The sequence below is a fragment of the Ostrinia nubilalis genome, chromosome Z (assembly GCF_963855985.1).
Source record: "Ostrinia nubilalis chromosome Z, ilOstNubi1.1, whole genome shotgun sequence".
Classification (NCBI taxonomy): Eukaryota; Metazoa; Arthropoda; class Insecta; order Lepidoptera; family Crambidae; genus Ostrinia; species Ostrinia nubilalis.
The window spans coordinates 13,143,315-13,161,770 of NC_087119.1; the positions used below are offsets into that span (position 1 = coordinate 13,143,315).

At 36.6% G+C, this 18,456-nt stretch overlaps 1 protein-coding gene across 2 annotated transcripts in view; it reads right to left on the reverse strand.

Moving 5' to 3' along the window:
* Positions 1–18,456, reverse strand: part of LOC135086571 (G-protein coupled receptor 52) — a 73,425-nt gene that overhangs the window by 22,169 nt on the left and 32,800 nt on the right. The window contains exon 1 of one of the 2 annotated variants that reach the window (XM_063981322.1): positions 6,177–6,253. The exons of the other annotated variant lie outside the window; for it this stretch is intronic. The gene's annotated coding sequence lies outside the window, so the exon portion shown is untranslated. Of the gene's footprint in view, positions 1–6,176; positions 6,254–18,456 lie in introns of those variants that run through there. 2 annotated transcript variants of the gene reach the window in all.

An 18,456-nucleotide genomic window follows, 5' to 3' on the forward strand; every position in this document is an offset into this window, starting at 1 on the left:
GTAAAATGTGATAAGCAAGCTTATTAACAGCCTGTGTTATTTATTTATTTAAGGCACAGCTACAGAGAACAAACATGTTTTTTCTTTAAACTACGTTAGTCCTACACAGTTTACACAGACCTTGAGGCAATATACCTACTAAGAATGTTGACTTCAATAGAGCCTTTATAACATTTCCCGGCTGAGAGCAGAACATGATCTACCTTCTTAGACGTGTACCCAAAGAATGTGTTTATTTCCATCGCTTCACAATAAATAAAAGTGATATTTCTCTACCTCAGAATACAAGTGATGCACGGAAATGCTGGTGCAAGTTTGTTCAGAATACAATGCATTTTATATTTTACTAGCTTTCCCCCCGCGGCTTCGCGCGCGTGGTTTACATTATCTACATATTTTACGGAACCCTATTATTTTCCAAAATAAAATTTAGCCTATGTTACTCGTGGATAATGTAGCTTTCGAATGGTGAAAGAATTTTTATAATATTAGTGTAGACTAGCATTCTGGGGATTGAATTGATACTTAATTCAAATATTCAAAATGTTAGTATTTAGAATTTCTGGAACTACTTGTGTATAAAAAAAACCGTATCGGTTACTTTACTTCAAGGTGAGGAGGAAATAAGTTTTTCGGTCAAAACTCATATAGAAGTATACTTTGCTTGTATACTTGTAAGTATACTTAGGCGTATGAGTGCCTCCTACGCCCAAAGTATTGATTTCACAAAAAGTTTAGGTAGACATCAAAAATAGGAAATTATCTCTAGTTTTAGTTTCTCTAAGCATGTTTTGTCATAAAATTAATCCGAAAGGAAACATTTAAGAAAAACTGCTACTAGGTAGTATTTTTCCAATATGGCGGCGCGAGCGACAACCATACGAGGTCGCAAAGTTGAAATTCGTAAAGAGCACATCGAAATCTATATAAATACCAATTTTCATTAGGTACTTCCGGAAAACTTTCCAGGTAAAACTACTAAATGACTGGACTATTCATTGTTAATTAAGTAATTAAATCCTATACACATCGCACCTTTAGAGGTGCGAGTTGACGAATAACTCATTACGTGGGTTCAACGTTCTAAATAATTCTATCAATAGTTTTGCAAAGGAGCTTAATTTGACTAATTTATCAAACAAACTTCAACTGCTGGATATTATTATTCCAATAACAATAAAACAATTGGTAGGTATCTGGAAATTCAAATAGATTTTGAATTGAGTAAATATTGAGCACATATATTGATTACTTTGTGTGTGTGAATTGTATCTCTATGTTAAAAACTGAGTATTTATTCTGAGATTAATATTTGTCTCTTGTTTGGTCGAATCCACCCTAAGTTCTTCATTTTCTCAGAATCGGTTTTTTATAAAGGTTAATATATCTACTTAGTTACTTTTACGATTAATGTACATAATATGTTTACGCGGTAACGGTACGCCATAGATACGACTGTACTTTTTCTTAACAGTTCAATAATTTTTGCGGGAAACGAAAATCACAAAGTTGAATTTTATATTGTGATTTTTTTTTAATTTAATTATATGTATTCTAATTAACATAACTATAGATTTCTGAGTAATTATTAAACCAGCATCTAATGCCAATACCTAATTGTCAATAATCCGGTTGTATGTGAACTTACTAATCCGTTAAGTAGATGATTAAGACCAAAATACACCACAGATCTGAATATTCAGGTACCAAGCTAATAGAGCCTATAATACGTTAACGAGGCACTTTGTATCCTAAAGGGATTTGGTGGAGACGGCTTTGAAAGCTTAACACTGTGGGATCTTACGTAGCTGATAAACTTTGTACTGTATATTCACTCGGCGTCAAATAAATCGCACTTCCCGCGACAATAACTTTAAAGATTTTCTTCTGAAACAATCATGGTGCCCCAACAATATTAGTTAATAAGCCCAATTACATATAGAAAAACTTTTTTTTTATAAACAATTAACAGGTACCTTAGATGTGACTTGAAAAACGGCCTCACTTGGGGCTCACCTCTGGGACCAATTAGACCAATTATTTTTGTGGACGTGTCCTCTTTAACAGGTGGATAGCGATTATTCCCAATTTAAAAGTTTTATAGCCATAAAAGTTATCTCAAGCATAACTACCTGTCGCTTTAAAAAGAGACTCAGGATCGATCCTTCTAAATACTCATTTTTGGGGTATAAACCTTTCCGTTAATGAAATGAAGTTTATAACTAGGCTTTCAAATGTTACCAATAAATAATAAATAAATAAATCTTTGGACAATTTCACACAGCGCCAGCTAGCCCCAAAGTAAGCAACTTAATGCTTGTGTTATGGGTGCTAAGCTTAACGGATATACTACTTATTATATATACTTTTTTTTAAATACATAAATATTACACATAGTCACACCCAGACCCGTCACAGAAATTAAAATTCATCATTTCAATTTCTGCCCGGCCGGGAATCGAACCCGGGACCTCTCGGCATAGTAGTCCGTTCTGAACCACTACACCAAACGGCCGACAAATATTGGTGGGAAGTGGGGATGCATACGTTTGAAAGTGCTTGTCGCGGGAGGTGCGATTTATTTGACGCCGAGTGTACGAGTATGTACCTATTCTGAGACTGACATGCTGGCTTATACAGTGTGAGTCACGTTAAAGTGTACATATGAAAATAGATGAAACTAGACCTATTTTTATCGACAAAAAAGAGGTCAAAAATATTTTGAGATTTTTTTTTTATTTTTTATAGAATTTTTTTTCTTCCAATTACTTGTTGTAAAGAAAACGTAATAACTTTTAAACTAAGCGGTATATCCTGATAAAATAAAAACAGTAATAATGCTAAATAACAGGCGATACTAAAAAAATACATAAAATACACAAAAAAGGCCAACAAATAATAAAAAATGATACTTTTTGAAAAAAATCTGCTTTTAAATTCGTGTTTTTTTGGTTATTTGATAAATTTCTCAAAAAAATGCCCCTATAACAGGTGGTTTTTATTACTTTATATTATTCTCTATTGTATTATCTTTGTAAAACCAAAAATCGCATGTCTCTATCCCTATCACAACATTTGCTACGATCGTTTGAACAAAGGCCTGCCGCAACATTATTTTCCGCTACAGGTAGAGACAATTTTAATTTTAACTAAAATGCTTATTTTACTTCTAAATCTTTTGTTTTTATTTGAAATCTAACTTGTCTTTATCAAAATTACAAATCTAGAGCCATTTTCAGTTTCGTTGTTAACGAAGCGTTGAATGGCGCGCCCGGAGAGGCTTAGTTCAAACGATCATTGCAAACGTTGTGATAGGGATAGAGACATGTGATTTTTGGTTTCACAAAGGTAATACGATAGATAATAATACAAAGTAACAAAAACCACCGGTTATAGGGGCATTTTTTGGAGAAATTTATCAAATAACCAAAAAAACACGAATTTAAAAGCAGATTTTTTTCAAAAAGTATCATTTTTTATTATTTGTTGGCCTTTTTTGTGTATTTTATGTATTTTTTTAGTATCGCCTGTTATTTAGCATTATTACTGTTTTTATTTTATCAGGATATACCACTTAGTTTAAAAGTTATTACGTTTTCTTTAAAATAAGTAATTGGTAGAAAAGAAATTCTATAAAAAATTTAAAAAAAATCTCAAAAATTTTTTGACCTATTTTTTGTCGATAAAAATAGGTCTAGTTTCATTTATTTTCATATGTACACTTTAACGTGACTCACACTGTATATCTTAAAATTAATAGCACCATAATATTTACTCAGCTTAGATTATTATTATCTTCTCCTTCTTCTTCTTTTGTTTAGTGGCATTCAAGATTGCGAGGCTTATACAATACAGGGTGGAAATGATAAGTGATCTCACTCGGTTATTTCTAGGTATACAAGATATCGCAAAACAGTTTACTGATCCTGAAAGTGCTTTACGAACTCTATCTAACGGTATCAAAATTAGGTTACAGAATTAACTGGATCTATCTGAAAATTCAATGTTTCCAGATCGATCCAGTTTATCCTGTATAACCTATTATCGATACCGTCTAATAGAGCTCATGAAGCACTTTCAGGATCAGTAACCAGTTTTTGGAAATCAAAAAAGAAAGTATTATTATTATAAAGAGCTGTGGTTTTCTGAATAAAGAAAAATAAAAATAAATAAAATCAGGTATAGTTTGGGTACATATTCGAGTGATGCTACTTGACTGCTTTGCTCAGCACTGCGTCGCTTGCATACTGAGAAACGCTCACTAGATGTGAAAAATATACGGGACCTATCCAATAATAGAAGCGAGACTGCCTTGAAGTTATAAAAGCAAGTCTTTCGATATTTCCAATCAATTTGGATAAAAAAGTAACAAAAAGCAACTAGGTAAAACAAATAACGATTTAAAAAAATTACAGAATTTGTTTATTTTATTTAGTTGATTTTTTTAAATTGATTGTGTTACAACTGTATCAAAATATGTCAATTTTAATTAATCTAATGTTTTCCAGAACTAATGGAGTAACTTTTTGTGATTTTTGAAGTCATTTTCATGATTTTTGTTCAGATAAATATCATTAAAAAATATAAGTTACGTAATAACAGAACATAGCTTACGTATTAATGTTTGAATGTCTTAAATATCCCGATCTGTGATAGTTTATAATATAACCTCAATTATTGTATCTTATTCCACAGAATAAAATATAGCAATATGCATGCAAGCATCTTTATTTTTAAAATGAAACTACTAATCTACGGTTTCGTAGCTCGTAGTGCCTCTGCTACGAAAAAGTAGCGTCTACGAGACGTTCGTCTTAGAATATTAACGAGAAACTGCGAGAATGCAGTTCCATACTAGGAATTTACAATCAGGTATACCTACCAATATCCAAGAACAATTAATATAAAGTGTTTACGTAAGCTGCTATCATTCTCACCAATGAAATATTCATTATTATTCCGAATAATTTACCCTGCAGATATTCGTAGATCCGTAGCTAAGCGGTAATGGTGAAAATAGCTACGAGCTTTTAGCAATACAAGTAAAACAATGAGCCAGTGAGAGTAGACGCGTTTGGTTAACGAACACGTTTAAATATTCACGGTGAACATTACGTAACAAAATGGCTAACTAAACTACACGGCGCACTACCAAAACCTTGTTACCACAGAGTGTTAAATAATATGTCCATCAGCATTAAACTCCATTAAGCTATGCACACGTTGTTGCTAAACGGTCAAGGTCTGATTGTGTCGACCTTAACTCATCGATCCATACGTTCAAACAGTAAATATCGAGTTTACACTGCATGCGCAAACAGCTTTAAACTTACTCGTTCGATATGGTCCTGTGTGTATAGATGTTATGAACTATACGCCACCGCTGCAGCCGTGAACTTGACTGCGGCGCGCCTCGTGCACCCAACACAATAGAGCGATATCGGGAAAAGCATTCACGAGAAACGTGCACTCTCTAAACCACACAAATGGACGCCTACGGAAAAATCCAATAAAATGCAATCTACTTCAAGTATGGCGTTATGCGCAGCTGCAAGGTCCAAGGCCGAGGGTCCTGGACGTGCCCCGTCTGGCACCCTCCGACATTACACTGAATCGCAGGGAATTTAATATCAGGATAAACAGAGTCCTCGCTACTGAACGCACAATTCCATGGTTGCGAATTGCGTCGCGGCGCTTCCATCGAACTGTCACCTACACAGCCATTCCGTTCTCAAGTTTCACACAACAAAAGGCACAAGAGGGAATGTTTCTAAAAATCGATAAAAGCCTTTGGATGTTTTTGTTGTGTCAAACCTTATTGCGCACATTGATAACACGACACTGAAACGTTTGCAGAACTGCGCCGATGAAAATCACACAGTAACATCGCTAAAAGACTCACTCGCTTAGCTTGCACAGCACATAAATGTTCACTTGCTAATTCGCGTTTTCTGAGAGGTCTGCAGAGGCAGCAGCCGGCTGATCGAGACGCGTGCCTGCGAAGCGGCGTCGAGGAGCGCTGTGTTATTGTTGGGCGGGCGGCGACAGCGAACGCGGCACTGAGAGTCAAGGTCAGCTCGTGGGAGCTTCGCTAGCGGCCGGGCGCTCCAAGGTCGACACCCGCCCCTCACCTCGCACAATCAATACTAAATTATAAACGGAAAATGCTTACACACCCAGTTTCTTTTGGCTTTATCGCGTGTTAGAACTTTTAAATATGTCCGTGGAGCAGGGTAAGCTCAATGGATACTTCTCGCCGGTCGCAATTCACGTAGCCGCAAGTTTATTGCGACGGACCGGCGCGGACGAGCGACTACGTACTACGGAGTGCCTGCTCAGTGGCGCTACTGCTACGGTTTGCTTGTACTACATGTATGTATGTTACTGTACGCTCGCTCGTGTATGCATGCCCTCCACTGTTATATTATACAGTATCACAAAGATCCTGTATTCACGTGATATTGGAATGTTTTAACTGGCAGGATTTTTTTGTTTCGGCAGCTCATTGAAGTAGCGGTAAAATTAAAGCCTCTTAAACGTGATTGCTGTGTAACTCGTATAGCTATACGTATTACAGTAGCAGTGCTACGACTGTCACTTTCCTTAATCCTAGCAACGGGATTGTAGGTTAAAGCCCGTTGTGTGACATAAAAGAAACAAGATTAGTATAAGCTTCTTTAGACTTTAGATTAGACCTTGGCGACCATTTTTCTAAATGTATGATGCCGGTCGAGATATAAACTTTGAAAAACGCTCAAACAGGATTAAATGATAATAAGTAATAACTTCTCATGTTAAGGTAAAATCGATAATTGTCAATTTTCGTGTCCTGATTTCGTTCGGAATTGTTTACGAATAAAAAATCAAGTTTCATAAAGGACTAATCCCTATAAAGATTATTTTGATTTAGTAGGTAAGATACATTTAGATTTCGTAACAAATTGTACCTACTGAGCAACCATTTTTACTATCCGACTGCGCCAGAAGGAGGGTTATGTTTTTCGAGTGTGCACATCTTTAGCACGGCCTACAGCCTAAACGGCTTGACCGATTTTAGCGTGAGAGGTGGCGTTAGATTCGTCTTAATCATGAGAGTGACACTGGCTATATTAAAATAAGAAAAAAACAAAAAGGCGGATTTTAGGCGCCATAATGTCTTGAATAACTTTTTTTTCTCAGAATCTGTCGAGTAGGGTATCAAAATAAAGGGATTTTTAAGTAGCTTACTAAAATGTATGGTACTTAACTAAAAATATTTAAAATAAAATTATTATTAAAAAAAAACAAAAAACCCAACTGCGTGAAAATGAACTAAAAAGATAATAAAAATGAACTAAAAAGATAAAAACAAGACAACTCAGTGACTAAATAAAACAGGCATCAATGACTAATTATTTTGTTAGTGATTTGTATTGGATGCCTCCGACTGCATTTTAGGCCAGTAGAATTAAACACAAAAATGAATTAAATCGGAAATAATTATTACTAAAGATTTTAGCGCTTTAATGGCTTCATTAGTTGCCCATAAAAACTTTCCTAGGTTTTCGACTTCGACGGAATTGTGCTTAAGTGGTGGGGGCCTCCGAAAGGGGGGCTTTTTCGGTTTTCCGGTTATACCGCGTAAAGGACTTACCCTATCGAAAAGTGGTCTTCCTGACGGTTGAAGGGCATTTAATCCTGCATTAAATAAGACCAAATTCATATGTTTTGAACTAACCGTTCTCGTGCAAATGTTCGGTAAAGTAGAAAATATGTGTATAATTAATGACCCTCTCCACGTCCAATGGCTCGTTACCCGCAGGCTTCCAAGTCTTGAAAAGGAGCGCCTCAGCCAGTGTAAACCTATCAAGGCTTACGAGCTGGCTGCGCCTATCCTTGTTCGTCCCAACCGTTCCTTAACTGCGGTTGCTGCACCTCTTCCTGGCACTCACCTGAACGACTCTGTGTTACCTACTGTGGCTGCCCCTCTTCCTTGTATCCTCCTGAACGACTACGTTGCCTAGCCGTATGCCTGGTCTAAGGTTCAACGCCAAAAATCAACAACAACAAGTTCATATTAAAACGCTGAAGAGATTTTTGTTTGTTTGTTTGAACGCGCTAATCTCAAGAATTACTAGTTTGATTGAAATAATTATTTTTTTTGTTGAATAGCTCATAAATTGAGGAAGGCTATAGGATATATACAATCACTCTACGACTAATAGAGACGAAGCAGTAAAGTAAAATGTTGCAAGCACAGAAAATAGTATTTAAACTATTTTCACGCGTACTGTTACACCTTGAAAATGTTGGCTAAACTGCTGTATTGCCATCCTAACCTGCAGAGTCAGCATTTTCACGATGCAGCGAGCCTGAACCTCCAGTTCGGAGGCGCAGTTCAGACCGGGCATCCATCCAGTAAGGACCTCTAACTTTCGGGCATTCAAAATAGAGTCAGTTCGGATATTCAAAGTAAAATTCTGTGTTTAAAGTAAACGTATTTCAGTTAATAAAAAATAATTGTTTTTTTAAAAGACATTTTAATATCCCGTCATAACATTGGTGTCAGCGAGAAGGGATGTAAAAGTACATCTCAAGGACGTCTCCAAGTGTGCAAAAATAATCAGCAGTGCCACGCATCCAACATCGTCATCACCCGAACTATCATAGCCCAGCGTCCGTCATCATCATCATCGTCGTCATCCCGGTTTGGACTCATCATCATCCAGAGGCCGGAAGTATCCCGGTTCATCCAAAGCCGAAATTATCCCGGCTCTCCAGTGGTCGCGCATCGCTCTTCTATATCCCGCTGTATCCTGCTCTGCAAGTCGTGTCTACGTGTCCAGTGTCAACGAGTTCAACTACAGTGTTCCAGTTCCAAGGTCAACACTTCGAATCCCGTTTAGTGCATCGTAAAATGAAGTGCATCATCCTGTGAGTTAAAACAACTTTTTATTTACTTCGGTTCAAGATCTAATTCAGTGATAAATTCAACAACATCCAGTGAATAATTTTTAGAAAAATAACTATATCATAGCATTAACATTATTCATTAGAGTAACAACATATTAAATTAAACTTTGTACTTAATTAATATCTGTTCCTGTAAGTAAGTGTTAGTCAAAACAAGCGTCGCCTCGTCCGGCGCCCACGCATTCACATACCTTCGTTATCGCTGTACTCGCCGCTCGCAGTGTCTTCAAACCAGGTGGCTAAATTAAACAATATTTTTATACAGGGTCTCTTCGTAAATTTATTTTGTTTGTGTGTCGGTTTTTATTACAGATTTTCCTCGTGAATTTTACGTAATCATTCAATTATTGTGCTCTTATATTATTTTTTGTCGTGTTCATTGTTTTCAGCAAGTTAAAATATTTCATAAATAATATTCATCAATTCAGTAATACATTAAATTAAAAATGCCGCCAAAACCAGAAACCGAAACGTCAGAGGAGAAATTAGACATATCAGTTTTGTTCAAATTTATTAAACCATTCGACGGAAAACGCGAAAATCTAAATTCATTTCTAAGTAACTGCAATAATGCCAACTCTCTCGCACATTCAACACAAAAGCCGATTTTATTTAAATATATATTGAGCCAGCTCGAAGGCAAGGCTGAGGTAGCTTGCTCTATAAAAGACTTCGACAGTTGGGACCAGCTCAGTGAATTCCTAAAAACCCAATTCGGAGAAAAGAAGCACTACACTCACCTCCTTGCTGAATTACAGGAATGTAGGCAGTCAAATTCTGAGCCCGTTAATCAATTCGGGTTACGGATTGAAACTTGCCTTTCAAAATTATTAACAGAAATCACACTATCCAATAAAAAATCAAAAGAATTAGTCGGAAAAATCGCTGCAATGGAAGATTTAGCTCTCCATACCTTCCTTCTGGGATTAACACCCAAAATCTCAAATATTATCAGAATGAAAGAACCCGCAACATTAAATGAAGCCGTAAACCTAGCCATTTCAGAAGAAAAGATCCAAAAATTGATGACCCGCCATAATCCTGCTCCTGTGGCCGGGCCATCACCGCGTCCCCGATTTAACAATACGGGAAATAATTTATTTAGACCCACAATAAATAATATTCAAAATCCCAATCAAAATCCCAATCAAAATCCTAACCAAAACCCAAATTTCTGCAGATATTGCAAAAACCAAGGTCACACAATTGAAAACTGTCGAAGGAGAGAATACAATAACAACCGCTTCAAGTTTTCTCAAAATCCGACGCAAAATTCCAGTCGTCCAAGCTTTAATCAGAACCAGAGATCTAGAACGTCTCAACCAGCACGCGTTCATTGCGTTGAAAATTCCGAATATCCTGATCCTGAAATTCAACCCTATATTTATGAGGACACAACAATTCAACAGCCTGAAGACGATGACCAAATCCCAACAAATCATTTAAACGAGTAGTGGGCTCACGCAGGTGTCTCGTGCAGCCCAAATTTACGACCTTAGCGCGACCCTATTCTATCAATGGCACCATCAATCATACAAAAATCCAGGACCACACGGGTAACCAGCCCCAAGCAAGTGTCCAATCCTCCAAAATCCAGGACCACACGGGTAACCAGCCCCAAGCAAGTGTCCAATCCTACAAAATCCAGGACCACACGGGTAACCAGCCCCAAGCAAGTGTCCAATCCTCCAAAATCCAGGACCACACGGGTAACCAGCCCCAAGCAAGTGTCCAATCCTACAAAATCCAGGACCACACGGGTAACCAGCCCCAAGCAAGTGTCCAATCCTCCAAAATCCAGGACCACACGGGTAACCAGCCCCAAGCAAGTGTCCAATTCTCCAAAATCCAGGACCACACGGGTAACCAGCCCCAAACAAGTGTCCATTCAAATATCAAAACAGAAAAATATATACCCACAATTCCTAAATCCTGTAAGGATACAAACAAAGAAGTCTACGAAATCCTAACTGATCCTACAAAAAAATCGTTACCACATGTGCTAATCCAAACATCAGTATCTGATATACCTCTATGTCTACTAGTTGACTCAGGTTCTTCCATCAGTCTTTTGAAAAGAACTTCAATTCTAAATCGACCCAAAATAATCAGAGAACCTATTCAGATCAAAGGAATTGATCCTGTAGAAAAACCAACTCCAACTCTTGGACATCTAAATTTAACCCTTTATTTGTCTGATAAAATCCCTTGTAATTATATTAATTACAAATTCCACATAGTTAAAGATATTCACCTCCCCTACGATGGAATCATTGGAAACGATTTCCTCAGCAATTTAAAATGTAATATTAATTACAACAAAAATATCCTTATGATCAATCAATTCAATTTGAATCTTTACTTCAATGACCCCGTGTACGTGATTCCACCACGATCAGAAACCGTCATTGAATGTTCCGTATTAAATCCAGATGTAAAAGAAGGACTTGTTCTTGACCAACATATTTCTGACCAATTGTTTGTTGCAAATTGTGTAACAAAAGTAAAACAAAATCACAGAATCAATATTTCAATTTTGAATACATCCGAAAACCCAACAACCGTTAACTCGAACCTGAAACTAAAACTTACTCCCTTGGAAGAACCTATCAAAGACAATGTCAAACCAATTAATTCTCAATTCTCTAATTCCTATGACTGTTTCGAACGGACTCAAAAAGTTCTACAACTCCTCCGTACATCTCATATGAATAAAGAAGAAATTGAAGCTCTTCATGAAATCTGCTCTACGTATTCAGATATTTTTCATCTTCCTAACGAAAAACTCACCTATACTGACGCTATAAAACATGATATCACGACAACTTCTCAAAATCCTATTCACGTCAAATCGTACAGATTCCCAGAATGTCACAAATCAGAAGTTGATACTCAAATCAATAAGATGCTCAATGATGGAATCATCAAACCTTCCAATTCTCCATGGTCATCCCCTATATGGGTGGTCCCCAAAAAGCTCGATGCATCCGGACAACGCAAATGGCGCGTCGTTGTCGATTATAGAAAACTGAACGATATTACCATTGGTGATACATATCCCCTACCTCAAATTAATGAAATATTAGATCAACTTGGAAATAGCAAATATTTCTCAACCTTAGACCTAGCCTCAGGTTTCCATCAAATTAAATTAAATGAAAACGATGCGCCCAAAACAGCATTCAATATTCCTCAAGGGCATTACGAGTTCACCAGAATGCCCTTCGGCCTCAAAAACGCACCTTCAACCTTTCAGCGATTAATGAATACCGCCCTATCCGGACTCAATGGTATACAATGCTTCGTTTACCTTGATGATATTGTCATTTATTCACCAGATTTAAATTCACACGTAAATAATTTAGCGTCAGTATTCCACAAACTTCGGAAATTCAATTTAAAACTACAACCAGATAAGTGTGAGTTCCTCAGAAAGGAAGTCACTTATCTTGGTCATGTAATAACAAATGAAGGTGTCAAACCGAATCCAGACAAGATTAAAGCAGTTACTGAATTCCCCATTCCTGAATCCCCAAAAGATGTCAAATCCTTCCTCGGGCTCGTTTCTTATTATAGAAGATTTATTCCAGAATTTTCAAAGATTGCCAAACCACTTACTTCTTTATTAAAGAAAGACGAACCTTTTATATGGGAAAATCCTCAACAACTTGCTTTCGATGAACTGAAGCAAAAACTTACCACTGCTCCTATCTTATCCTATCCAGATTTTAGTCAGCCATTTAACCTTACCTGTGATGCATCCAACCACGCGATCTCCGCAATCCTGTCCCAAGGTCCCATTGGAAAGGATCAACCAGTAGCATATGCGTCTCGAACCTTGAACAAAGCGGAATGTAATTACAGTGTAACGGAGAAAGAATGTTTAGCAATCGTGTGGGGAACTAAAGTCTTCCGTCCATACTTATATGGGCACCGTTTCAAAATTTTAACGGATCACAAGCCTCTCAAATGGCTCTTCAATTGTAAAGATCCTGGATCAAAATTAGTCCGATGGCGACTCAAACTCGAAGAGTTTGATTATGAGATCGAATATAAAAAGGGTAGAGTTAACAGTAACGCTGATGCGTTATCCCGCTATCCAGTAAATCCTGTACAACATTCAACTGAGCCACAGAATTTTCACAACGATGATCCTCCTGCTTCTTCCAGTAATCGAAATCCTCCACTTAATGATCCAGCACCATCCCAAGATCCATTGCTCGACATTAATCTTGATGATTTCGGACTCCTTGAAATCAGCCCTCATAGTGATGATCTCAACGTTGATTTCGACGTCTTAGAAATTCCCTCTCCACAACCTGATACCTTACCTGTCGAAACACCAGGTCCTGCCGCTCGTCCACCACCATCAGCCAATACCGGTTCTCCCGTCTCGTCACCTTCTCACGCTACCGCACCTGAAACAGAAAATATAAATATTAATGAACATAATGTACAAAACAGTAACTACAGTCAATTTCTTAAAGCAATTGGAGATAAAAATAAATCTTTTGACACAAACATTTTGGAACATAATGAAAGTTTAACTAAAAGTAACTGTTCAATAATACTTATCCCCACTTCATTGGATTTAGATGACTCAAATCCGTATGTGCAAGAAATCTTATCCAAAGTAGATGATCCAAACTCCTATGTTGCAGCTGAAAAAGAACTTTTTAGATATCAAAAAATCCCTTGTAATAATAAAATATATTATTTCATTTTCACAAAAGTACATTACTTTGACGAAGCAACTTACCCCGATATATTCCGAACATTAGAAAATGTAAAAACTGAATTACTATCCGAAGCTCATGTTTCACAATTCGCTATATCAGATTTCAAAAATGCGTTTGAAAAACATTCTTTTGTCAAAATTTATAATATGCTAACATACCTTTTTAACAACACTTCTGTCTCTGTAAATATATACCATAACAACATTATTTATCCTACACCCAGTGAGATCTCAAAGATCATGAAAGAGAACCATGATATTCCTATTGCCGGACACCTTGGTACTGAAAGAATGTTCAATAGAATTAGAGAAAGATATTATTGGAAAAACATGAAATCAGACATAGAACACTACGTAAAAAACTGCTCAGCCTGTCAATCCAACAAAGCCTTAAGACAGATTAATCGTGCACCCATGCAAATAACAACAACATCCACACGTCCTTTTGAACGGGTTAGTCTCGATATAGTAGGTCCCTTACCTGAAGCTGGACTTAACAAGTTACGATACATACTCACTCTACAGGACGATTTAACAAAATTCTCTATAGCATACCCCATTTCCAACGCAACAGCTGAAGAAACCTGCGAATGTCTAGTTCATTTCATATCACTTTTTGGAATTCCAAAGTCTATATTAACTGATCAGGGCACAAACTTTACTGCAGAACTTTTCAAGAAAACGTGTGAATTTCTGAAAATAAAACAAATTTGGTCAGCTCCATACCATCCACAAACACAAGGTGCTCTAGAGCGGAGCCACAGTACCCTCAAAGAGTACCTTAAATCATATGTTAATGATAATGAAACCAATTGGCATAGATTTGTTTATACAGCCATGCTCTCTTACAATAGTGCAGTTCACTCTACAACTAAATTTACACCATACGAATTAGTTTTTGGGCACAAACCCTTCATTCCAGATTCAGTATATGATCTACGAGAAGACCTCACATACCCTGAATATATTAAAACACTTCATCACCGACTTAAGGTTTCCCGCCAAAAAGCAATAGAAAATATAACATCCTCCAAAGAAAGATCTAAAACATATTATGATCAACATGTCCGTGCAGTGAAGTACAAAATTGGTGATTTTGTTTACCTTAAAAATCACCCCCGGCTAGGCAAAGCCTTAGCCCCGATATGGAAAGGGCCGTATAAGGTCGTAAAAATACACGGAGGAAACACCTTATCGATACTTATCAATCGTCGACATGTGAAGCATCACTACGACGAACTGAAGCTTGCAAACCCAAGCTTAGTTAGTTAGGACTGCCCTTAAGGCATTTTATTTTAATATAAGAATTAGTCTTAACTAATTCTCTCCTTCTATTATATAATTATAACATGTAGTTTTATATTATATTACAGAACGGTTTCAATCAGCCTCACCATTGTCGCTTCAGATATAGTGCAACAGATAGACGAGAATCCAGGAATTTACTTCGACCCAATTGGAACAGTTAGAATCACCAGTGATGACCTTCACGTTTTGGTTCCGGTAGACATAGCATATATAAAACCTCACATAGACAATATAAATTCCATCCTGGGAACTGCTAGGTATCTTTGCCAACAAAATGATTATATTTCAGATATTGAATGTAACAGTTTATTTCAACCCCTGGTTTCAAGACTCAGTGACATAAAACGAGATTATAGTTCTATCTCACATTTGATTTCAAATCGCGATAAAAGATCAGCCTGGTTCGCCGGAATTGGAACCGCTTTTAAACAAATAATCGGTACAATGGACGAAGACGACGCTATTAAATATGGTAACGCCATTCAAACCCTTCAACGTAATGATAAAAAACTTGCATCATTACTTAAGGACAACATCTTAATGACTAGTACGGCACTTTTGCACTACAATGAAACCATAACAGCCATTACCGTAAATGAAGCACGTTTGAATGACGCTATTGAAAATTTGTCAGCTAGTGTTAAGAACCTATCTGTAGTTTCTAATAAGTTAATAATAGAATCCAAAATGGATATAGTCTGTAATGAACTATACTCAAGTTTACTTACTTTATCATTCAAAACTGACGATTTGGTTAATGCAATAATGTTTACTAAAAGCCACTCTCTTCATCCATCTATTCTTACACCAAAACAATTTTACGATGAATTAATAAATAGTGTCAGAAATTTACCGAAATACCAAGAGTTGCCCATAAGTCTAAGTTTGGAAACTGTTCATAATTTAATAGATGTTTCAAAATTAAATTGTTATTACACTATAAATAAAATTGTTTTTGTAATTAAAATACCATTAGTTCATGGAATTGAGTATAATCTGTATAAACCTTTACCGATACCAGTACCACATAATAAAGAAAAGCCAGATACATTTGCCATGATTGTACCTTTCTGTAATTATGTAGCTGTAAGTAGAGATAAGTTAACATATGTATGTAGCAGAGATATTGGGGAATGCGCTAAACCAAATAACCAAGTTTATATATGCGGCAATCTAAACGTTTTGTCTGTACAACATACACCTATTTGTGAAACTGAAATGTTATTAAAAGTAGTAAATAAATTGCCACAACAATGTAAATCAAAGTTAATTTACGGTCAAATAGACATCTGGCAAGAATTGAAGGGCAACCGATGGATATTTGTTGAAAGTGAACCTACTAAACTTACCGTAGAGTGTGGTTCCCAAGTTACAGAGACTAAATTATCAGGTACAGGCATCCTTAATTTACAATCTGGATGTATTGCCTTTTGCAAGAATAGAGAATTAATTGCTAAATCTAATTTAAATTTTACAATAAATATAAAATATTCAGATTTTAATTTAATTAAAGATAACTGTTGCAATGTAGAAAAGCTTAAATTGTTACAAGAAAAAACGAAACCTCTTAAATTAACTGATGTTAAATTGAAAAAACTTTTAACTGTCGATAATAATCAGATAGTAACAGATGTTGATAAAATTTTAAATGAACCTAGCCCATTAATTGAATATGATTCGCATTACCCCATTCTCACTTATTGTGTAACAATTGTAATCTTTATAATTTTAATTTTTATATTTTATAAAAAGCTTATTAGTAAATGCCCGAAATTTAGTTACAAGGTTGAAAATAACTCTAATAGTAATGATAATGATTCAGAAAATGCTCAAGAATTAGCAGAAATACCTGCTCCAAGAATTAGAATACTATCCTGAAACTTCGCAAATAGCGTAAGTTTCATCTTAAACGGGGGGCTGTTACACCTTGAAAATGTTGGCTAAACTGCTGTATTGCCATCCTAACCTGCAGAGTCAGCATTTTCACGATGCAGCGAGCCTGAACCTCCAGTTCGGAGGCGCAGTTCAGACCGGGCATCCATCCAGTAAGGACCTCTAACTTTCGGGCATTCAAAATAGAGTCAGTTCGGATATTCAAAGTAAAATTCTGTGTTTAAAGTAAACGTATTTCAGTTAATAAAAAATAATTGTTTTTTTAAAAGACATTTTAATATCCCGTCATAACAGTACGAAGTTGATTTCGTGCCGTCGAACCTTGGACCTGGCATATGGCTAAGTAATGCAATCGTACAGGAGGGTACAAGGAAGAGGGGCAGCCACGTTAGGTAACACAGAGTGGTTCAGCAGAGTGCCAGGAAGAGGTGCAGCAACTACAGTTAAGGAACGGCTGGGACGAACAAGGATAAGCGAATCCAACTCGTGAGCCTTGACAGGGGTACGCTGGTTAAGGCGATCCTTTACAAGGCTTGGAAGCCTACGGGTGACGAGCTATTGGACGTGGAGAGGGTCATTAATTATACACGTATTTTCTACTTTGCCGAACATTTGCACGAGAACGGTTTGTCCAAAACATATGAATTTGGTCTTATTTAATGCAGGATTAAATGCCCTTCAGCCGTCAGGATGACCACTTTTCGATAGGATAAGTCCTTTACGCGGTATAACCAGAAAACCGAAAAAGCGCCCCTTTCGGGGGCCCCCACCACTTAAGCACAACTCCGTCGAAGTCGAAAACCTAGGAGAGTCTTAATGGGCAACCAATAAAGCCATTAAAGCAATAAAATGTTTTGTAGGAATTATTTCCGATTTAAAATCTAATTCTACTGGCCTATTTGTGAACACTAAGGCTGAGTTGTCTTGTTTTTATCTTTTTAGTTCATTTTTATTATCTTTTTTTAGTTATTTTTTTTTATATTGTTTCTGGTGCGGACCAAACCAACGCAGTAGAGTAGGTACCAAATAGAACACACATTCTATTCGAATCTAATTAATCATAATCTAAAAGAATTTGAATCGCCAGCCAGCTCGAAATAGCTATCCTACGATGTTTTAGTTATTAGACGCCTACATAGCTATCAGTATTGGCATCTTCCCTAGCGAACACGTTTTTATAGCGTAAAAATAAAAATAAACGTGATACGGCAGAACTATCGCGCTCGAATTGCCTCCATTGAAATGCCGGGAAATATTTCAGATATTCGATTATTTGTAAGCGAGTTTTTCCAGCCAGATAACGGACGCTGCATTTTATTTTATTACAAGCTTTATATTGACTTCACTTGTTAGTATGTGTGGGACAAATCTTGCAACTGAATTTAAGACCAGTTCTCCTCAACCGATTGAGCTGAAATTTGGTATACTTATGTAAGTACGATGACAATGCAATATTATAGTGCCATTGAGCTGGTCTGATGATGGAGTCGAGAGGTGGCCATAGGAACTCCTAAACAAAACGACGGAAACTCGTCGAGTTTGGGTTCGTTGGATTTGTCTTTTCA